Raw genomic sequence first — 9,436 nt, 5'->3', positions numbered from 1 at the left:
ATTCCAAAAATGCTAAATTCAAGGTCATTACTCAAAATACTCATTCACACTCATGTGTACAGTCTTACCAGTCTCCTTCTTCACTCATGAACTTCCTTGTCCTTCCTTTTTTCATCAGTGCAATTCTTTTTTTTTTTTTTAATTAATTTATTTCTTTGAGAGTGAGAGCATATGCCTGTTTGGGCGGGGGTGGGTGTTGGGAGGGGAAAGTAGACTCCCCACTGAGCACAGACCCCCCCCCCCTACCCCTCAGCTGGGCTTGATCCCATAACCCTGAAATCATGACCTGAGTAGAAATCAAGAGTGTGATGTCCAACTGACTGAGCTACACAGGCACCCCCAACAGTACAGTTTTTAACTGTTCTTCAAGAAATGTTCTTGAACAAATTCCCCTAACCATCCCTAAATACTATATACTTCATCAATAGATATATGTCAGGAATTCTTATATACTTCATTGTCTGTCCAGAGAGGTTTTAATCTTGGTTATATACGGTCTGTTGTTCATGTTTGGCTATTTCCTGTGTGTATGTTTTCTCCTCTAAATTCCTAGAAGGTTTCTACCATAATAAAACATTTCACAATGCTAGAAGTAGCACTGTATCCTAAGAACATAAAAAGTATGATTAGATTTTAAAATCAGCTGACACTTCTATCTAAAATGGAATGTAACACAAAGGAAAGTAACTGAACCCAAGCTATTCTGAAAAAATATATATATATATTAGGGGGGGAAAAAAAGAGTCAGTGTGATTAAGTTTCTATTACATCTAGCTCTCAGGAACATGGAAACTTGAGCATATTTGGCTAAAAATTTAAGTTTTCAACTTTTCAATGTTTGGTATATTGTAAGCAATTTTCCTAGATCATAAAAACAATTGCTTTTGACATGACTTAGAAATCTCCAGTTTAAATGGTTTGAGACCTCAATCATGCAGTCAGAAATCTACATTCTCCATTACATTTTACATTTCTAAGCCTTGCCTATTTTCTAAAGTGAAGTTAAAAATACTCTGCATGCTTCACCAAGGCTATTTACTACTTGACTATGTCAGGGAAAAACTGTAGCTATCCCACCGAAAAGGCCTTATCTTGAAGTCAATTTCTGAAACCACTTTTATTATCAAACTGCTTCCACTTCTAGTTCTAGGAAGATTACTTTCAGTACTATTATTTTTCAGAGAGACTCATTAAAGTTCTTTTCTACTACACTGTCAAAAATACCCATCATTTGTTATATTAGCATATATACATATATGTGTGTGTGTGTGTGTATATATATATATATATATAATATGTAAGTCGTATATATCACACATGTCATATGTGTATAGATGTCTCTATATTTCTCTACACACATACAATGACAAAGTTGAGTATCTTGTGGGTTAGCTGATGCCACCTATTGAAACCCCAAATAAAATGATCAGGTAATAACCCCTTCCTCCAACTGAGTCTAGTCAGATTTCTGTGGTTTTGTAATAGAAACCCACCCCATAGTTTGTGCTTCTTTCTTGCAAAATGACTGTCATATTTCCTAACTACGTATAGTTCAGTCAAGAAGGGGTTTCATTATGTTAATAATTACATTGCCCGCAGGCTTTTTGATGTTGCATTCCCCATACAGAATAGAAACAGATTTCATAGAAATATCACTAAAGCTGTTAACTACAGGAGGAAAAAAATCAAAGAGGCAATCAAACCATGCACTTTATTATCAATAAATGCAAATACTTTCAGAAATGGCTTTCATTTGAAACACATTCAGTTAGGAGATCATCAACAATGGGAGCCACTGTTTAAATAAGAGCTTTGTGGCCTAAATCCATTTAGATCACTACAGACAATTACTTAGATCTGTTGCTATCCATCTTAAACAATGAACTCAAGAATCGTTTTTTTAAATTAGCAAATGAATAAGGAGGTAAAATCATGCTCAGAATTTTGGCCTGATTTGAGCACATGTGAATTATAGCTCATTATTTGAATGACAACACATGTGATTTTTTTTTTTTTCCAAATGCACTAGTACTTTAGTTCCATTAAAAAAAAAAAAAAAGATTTGGTAGCTGTTAAATTGACGATTTAGGAACAGTAGGACACATTGTACTATACAGTCATTTTGAGAAGACTTTAAATATTCAAATCTTCAACTACACATTCTCTGACACTAACATTTGTCTTCATTTTGGACTTCCAGCTGAGAAACATCAGTATAATGGTGAAAAGACATCAGCCTCATTCAGTATTATGAAGGCAGTAACATGTCTTGATCCTTCTAAAGCTTTTTCTATGAAAATCTTATATTTACATTCTCATTTAGAAGGGATTATTTAAATTCCCAAAATATTTTTCAAACCTTATATTTGATAAACCGTAATATATGTTTTAGTCTGATTAATACAAATATCAAATTACTTACGGTGAAGAGATGTCAGGAAGGAAGACGTGTAGAGAGACAGTAGAATAGAAACAGCAAGAGAAAGGAAGAAAAGGAAAAAAAAAGATATTCGTAAGCTCTAACACCTTAAAAACCTAAAATATTTGATGAATGAAACCAGATTAATTCAAAAGCCTTGAATTACCCATGATTTGGAAAATTAAATAGAAGAAGTCTATGTCTTAAGCGTGTTTCAGCTTTTGAATTTTATTAAAAGTTGAAGAGTCTCTTTAAACTGAAATTATTACCATATTTCCAATTGTCAAGTAATAACAATCATTACAAATGAATTGATATTAAGGAATCTTTGGTTTGGGCACTGGGTGGTTCAGTCGTTAAGTGTGACTCTTGGTTTTGGCTCAGGTCCTGATCTCAAGAGTTAGGAGATCTAGCCCTGCCTAAGGCTCAGCACTCAGCGGGGAGTCTGCTTTTGAAGAGTCTTGCCCTCTGCCCCTCCCCCCACTTGTGCACCCCTAAGTGCAAGCACTCCCTCTCAAATAAATAAATAAATAAATTACTCTTTAGAAGAATTTAAAAAATGTATATTGGTTTTCAGAGCCAAAAGAAGCCAGAGATATTATCTACTCCATTGGGAGCTACCATTTCAAGAATCATAGACCCCAATGATGGAAACTATGGACCCTATACCAAAAAATGTGCACAGTACATTCTTGAAAATGTGCATACAGTTTCAGGGGCTCCATGGACTCCTTGATGCCATGACTGGTCTTTATCATAAGTAGAGTAGGGGCAAGGAACTATATATACCTTCTGACCTTCAACTTAATCCACTGTAGCTCATTAAACTGATACTCTCTCCTCTTCTCCCTCTTTCTATCTCTTGCACTTGTGTACACACATACAATCTCACATATACAGTACAAACACACATTCTGTTTTCAGTATGATTACATATGATAAATGATGCTGTCTTAGAGATTCAGCAAACTTTTATATACCATTTTGGGGGTTAATATCCAATAAGATCTCATTATAAAGTGCTTTGTTATACTATAAATATATATAGTGAGAAATTACTGTCCTCAATGCAAATAGTGACATGTAATACATCTCATTTACTCCAACATTGTATTTGATTTGTTCTTTGCTACAGGTGTTATAATGAATTTCTACTGAAATACAATATTGAAATTTAAGAACGGAGTTGGTTAAGGTGACATTGATTGATGAGTTACTTGCATAGATTATGCATCTATTCTGAAATCTTGCCATTCTTTGAAGAAATAGGTAACTCAAATAGAGATGAAGAGAAATTAGATGCAGTTTGCTACAAAATTATTGTCCAACTGAGGGGATCAGTGGGGATTATTATAGACAGCTTGGAAATGATGAGCAGTTAAGGCCATTAAGTTTCTTGACTGACATACTAAAATGTAATGAAATGGAAGGCTGAAGCTGTTAACTTTATCGATTTCACATATAATTCCCATTGTTGAACATTTTTTGTTTCTCTTTTTCTGTCTCTCCTAATATGCATATAATAAATCCCATATATAAAACTACATAAGCTTTCTTAAATATATAGCTATAGGTTTGGATAAATATACAAATAAATACATGCATACTTCCACGATTAACACAAGCACAGTATATTACCCACAGACCTATGTTTGGGCTATAATTCAAAGGAAATTATTAGGAAATTCACAAATTTGAATGTATAGCACTGTCATGAAGAAAAATAAGCATGTACTAGCTTATGTGAAATAATTTTGACACTAGCCAGGAATGTTGGAAAGAAAAATATCCCATATGCAGGCAGTATTTGGTCTTATAAATGATGAATATATCATTTGGTGTTAATTATTTGATGTTTTAATGTTTATATTTACTTGGAACAACAACATGGTATTTTAATTTTAATACATGACAATGTTAAGGAAATTCAAACAATGCAATCAGACCATAAAACAAATTGTATTTTAAGACAAAAAGTTGAAGTAGGAAATAGTTTAGTACTAAGATGTAATCCTTTCTGAGAAAAAGCCAAATGGAAACCTTACAACAACAAATAGAATGTTATCGTTTGGCTGGAATTAGTAAAAACACATACTGCTGTTAGTGCACACTTACACTAAATGCTCTGAATGCTCTTTTTTTACTTCTGGTGTCTATTAACTCTGCTTGAAATTCTTCTGAAATCCCAAGCACCTGTTTTTCCCTGATACTGTCTAATGACCATTAGGAAGGGAGAATAATTCAGCTGTGAACAGACAACAGAGTGTAGGCACTACCAAACTGAATCTCAATTACCTAACTACCTGATGTTATCTTGTAGCATATAAACAAATCATACAGTTGGCAAAGCATACCTAGGTTCACGTGCATACAACAAGCATGGACATGTACACCAACTTTCATTCTCATCAGGTGTCAGGAAAACACTTCTGCAATCCTGCATTAACAAAATCAAATGGGTTAGACTACGCAGAGTAGCTATTTTTATTTTATGCTTGTTATTTGAAGATTTTATTTATTTATTTTTCAGAGACCGACAGAGAGAAAGAGAGAGCACATGCAGGGCCAGCGGCAGGCAGAGGGAGAAGCAGGCTCCCGGCTGAGCAGGGAGCCCTATGTGGGATTGGATCCCAGGACCCTAGGATCATGATCTGAGCCAAAGGCAGACGCTTAACTGACTGAGCCATCCAGACATCCCTAGACTTGTTATTTAGGGTAACATTTGATAATTATATACAAACTATATGCATTTGACACATGCTTATTGAATATGTTGTGTATGGTTAACAATGCATATATCCCTGTGGAGAAGACAACTGTTCCTATTATTTGGGAAAGGAAGTGGAGCGCTTTAACCATTTTCCTGACATGGAGCCTAGACTCTAAGCAGACCTCACTGAGTGCGGTCTATTGGTAGTCTTTGTGGGGATGCTGCCTTGAGCTGTAGACATCTGGGTAATCTGTCTATTCTCCCCACAATGCCTGATAGAGATTGCTATGAGGTTGGAATATTTGATTGCTATGTGCTCAGAGTCCTAGTCTGGTGGGCTGTGCACTCCCACCCTCACTATTCTAGATGGCTCCCTCAGCTTGGCCTTCCAGATTCTCATGTGGCTTACTCTTCTTCTCATTACCCCCTTGTGTTCCAGTGGAACAGATGAGCAGGAACTTCTAAAACATTGTCTTCCTTTCCTTTCTCCAAAAAAGGGAGACTCACTCATCTCCCAGGCCTCTTGGAATCATCCTGCTTGGGAAAACTTCCTTGAAATGTGGAGTGATGGCCTTGGATGTTGGCCATTTTTAAATCTTAGTGTTAGTTTCCAGAATGAGCCATGTTTGTTTTTAGTAAGCAGTGCCCTTTCGGTTTAGCCACAAGAGAGCTAGAAAGAGCACATTCGGTTAATACTTTATACATCACTGGGCCACAAGGATATGCTCTGTGAAATTTCAAAATCCTGATTATGTCCCATTCAACATGTACCTAAAAGCGAGTCTCTCAGTCTCCGTTCTCTTGCTTCTTTCTTTGTCTCTCTTCCTTAGAAAAATACAGATTCCCAATCAGAAAACAAACCTCCCCTTTGAAAATGTTTGCATTTTCATTGTGAATATATCAGTAATCACAGAAGCATGAAAATTATAGTTTTTTATCTCTGTTCTCTAAACATTGTACTTTGAAAATCCAGTTGAATGATGTCAGTGGGTAACTTTTTTTTTTTTTTTCTGTGCCCCTCCCACCATGGAGCAAAATGTCTTCACTACAAAACAGTTCTAACAGTATCATTATGAACCTAGACACAGGCAAGTCTCCTCATTGTCGTGTAGTATTGTCCACTGACATCCCCTTTGGGAATTAAGGAATTTCCCACAGAAAAATTACCCCTTCCTGGAAAAGGACCACAGGGAGAGCACTCTCATAAAGTATCTGTCATCTTTGGGAGCCATTGTTTTCTCTATGGAAGAAAGGACATAAAAGGAATGGGGAACGTAAGAGCAAACTCTGTAGAGACGTATTGGAATGGGAGGTATCTCTGTAGAGTCATGAAAAGTGTAGATGTGTACCTGTATATTTGAGCATATGTAGGCATGAATGAATTTCTGTATGTATAAGTGTATATAAATTCCTGTTTCTCATTCACCAATAGGATTTAGAAACAAGACACCCAAATAGCAATGAACGCAGCTGACACCCAGGTCTTTGTCTTGAATACCACTCCCCACGAAGAGGAAGGAGACAGCTCTGGAGAAATGTTTGATTCCAGAACTGGAGCAGGATCAAGATGAGCCTGAAATATATTATGCTAGGAAGACAGGAAGTGCTCCAATAAATGATAGGGCGTGTTATAAGGACAGAGGAACCAACTTAAAGAGGACCTCACTGGCCAAATTTGAACTCAGCAATTTGAACACCGAAATGATTAAGGACAACTATGAATTATAGACCATGAAAAAGTAGAAATCCATGTGCCCGTACTAATAGGAGATACATAAATAGAAATGTGAGATCACATTGGGGCATCTGGGTGGCTCAGTCAGTAAAGCATCTGCTCTTGATGTCAGCTCATGTCATGATCTCGAGTGCTGAAATCAAGCACCACATGGCGCTCCATGCTCAGCATGGAGCTTGCTTGTCCCTCTCCCTCTTAGGTTCTCCCTACTCATTCTCTCTCTCTCTAAAGTAAATAAATAAATAGAATATTATTTTTTAAAAAAAGTAAATACAGATTCTTGCTTCTAATAAAAATGTTGAGTGCCAAGTGGTTGATACGGAGGAAGTGCTTAAATTTAAAAAAAATTTATAACCACCATGCCAAAAATTTGATTTATCAAAAACTGTTACTCAGTGCTAATTCTAAGGGGTTTTGATAAATAACGTGATATTTATATGGTCCTGACATAGTCTCTCCCCACAAATTGCTTATTGGTCGTGAACAATAGAGCAGGGTTTTGGGGTTGGGAGGGATATAGGGAGATCAGTTGACTCTACGTGGAGAAATCTGGCAGCACCTTCTATTCAGAACTAATATAACAAACCAGGGAGGGAGAGAGGTTTTATGCCTCTGGCCATGATGCTCTGAGGAGACAGATATCATGCATGTTTCATTTCAGTCTAGAATGCCAAACTGAAATCCAACATGAAGAAACAAACAAACTCCAAATAAGTAATATTCTATTAATTTAAAAAAGGGACTATAGTCTTCAAAAGTATAAAGGACCTAAAAGATAAAGATGGGCTTTGGAACTGTTCTAGCATAAAACCAACCAAAGAGATCATGGCAATGAAATGCAAATTTGACCCTAGACTGGATCTTGCACGAGAGGGGGAAATGCTACATAAATTACATTATGGGGTCAGTTGACAAAATTGGAAAGCAGATGAAAATTAAGTAAAAATATTGTATTAGAATAAAATACACTGAAGTTCATATTATCCACATACATAATGTTTAGGAAATATGCATTTGGGGGTAGAGAACCATGGTATGCATAACTTAATCTGAATAGATAGATTCAGACTCTCTGTCTCTGTATCTCTGTCTCTCTGTATATGATGAATATGATAAATACGATATATATGTATATATGGAGAGAGAGAGAAAAAAAGAATATGTGTATACCTGGGAAAAGGGAACATGGGTATTCTATGTACTATTTCCATTCTTAAAATTTTCTGTAGGTTTAAAATTATTTTCAATTACATTTTTAAGAAATTGTTAACAGTCAGGGTACCTGGGTGGCTTAGTGGGTTAAGTGTCTGCCTTTGGCTTGGGTCATGATCCTGGCGTCCTGGGATGGAGTCCCACTACTTCTCCCTCTGCTTGCTGTTGCCCCTGCTTGTGCTAGCTCGCTAGCTCGCTCTCTCTCTCTCTCTCTGACAAATAAATAAATAAATAGCAATCATTTGTTAAGTTGAAATAATACAAATGTCAGTAATAGGGATACTCAAGATCTGAGAACTGGTGGAAAAATAAGTGAAGGTGATAAATAAAATACATCTAAAATATATAATATATATATTTTCCCCCAAGTGAATGTGTGAGCAGTGATGCCTTAAGGAGGCTGGATACCATGGAATACGTTCTGAAAAATGACTGATTTGGGACACAGGTGCAGCCCTGATCTAAGGAGTTGTGTTATCCGATCTCTGTGAGCCAGGTTTTCACAGACTGTTTTACTCTGGACCTTCAAACTCACAAAATTCCAGTAGAGGCCTAAAACGTGCATCTGTTCAAAGCTAGGTGGCCTTTAAGGCTGGGGAAAATGTATGGTACATTGAAGATAAAATTATTATACTTGCAATGATGAAACCATTTAATTTAGATTGTATTAACAAACAGGAGTATGGGATTTTCAGTTTACAAACCATATATTTATATTCAGGTCCATAAATAAAAAATTATGCCTACATTCAAAATTTACAAATCTGGAATTCAAAAGAGTTTAGTACATGTCATACCCAAACCTGATTTGACTTTATGCCATGCTATGTATAGTCTTTAGTAATTCTGTTTGATGTGAATATCATGTATTTTTTTAAAGAGTTTCTTTCTTTTTTTTTTTTTTTAAGATTTTTATTTATTTATTTGTCAGAGATTGAGAGAGAGAGCGAGTACAGACAGACAGAGTGGCAGAGGGAGAAGCAGACTCCCTGTGGAGCAAGGAGCCCGATGTGGGACTCAATCCCAGGACGCTGGGATCATGACCGGAGCCGAAGGCAGCCGCTTAACCAACTGAGCCACCCAGGCGTCCCGAATATCATGTATTTTGCTGCAAATACATGATCTGATAATAGGGTGCTACCCTATACCCCACTTGGGGTGTTAAATAGAACACTGCACATGCACCATATTACCGTTCTAAAACCTGAAAATTTCTAGATCTCAAAAAATATCTGGACACAAGTGTTTCAGGTAGCCAGTTGTGGACCTGTGCTATTTAATTTCTTTAATGAACAAGGTACTTATTCTTGATTAAGTAAAGTAGCAGTTATGAGAGAAAATGGAATACTAGAAAGTGAAA

The 9,436-nt window shown here is 36.3% G+C and overlaps 1 protein-coding gene across 3 annotated transcripts in view; it reads left to right on the top strand.

Annotated features, from left to right (window-relative positions):
• The window catches only part of DCC (DCC netrin 1 receptor), a 1,135,716-nt gene that overhangs the window by 823,029 nt on the left and 303,251 nt on the right, over positions 1–9,436 (top strand). The window lies entirely within an intron of this gene.

Source organism: Mustela nivalis (genome assembly GCF_964662115.1).
Source record: "Mustela nivalis genome assembly, chromosome: 14".
NCBI lineage: Eukaryota > Metazoa > Chordata > Mammalia > Carnivora > Mustelidae > Mustela > Mustela nivalis.
Note: the sequence above shows the minus strand (reverse complement) of the source record. Positions and strands in the feature narration are given on the sequence as shown.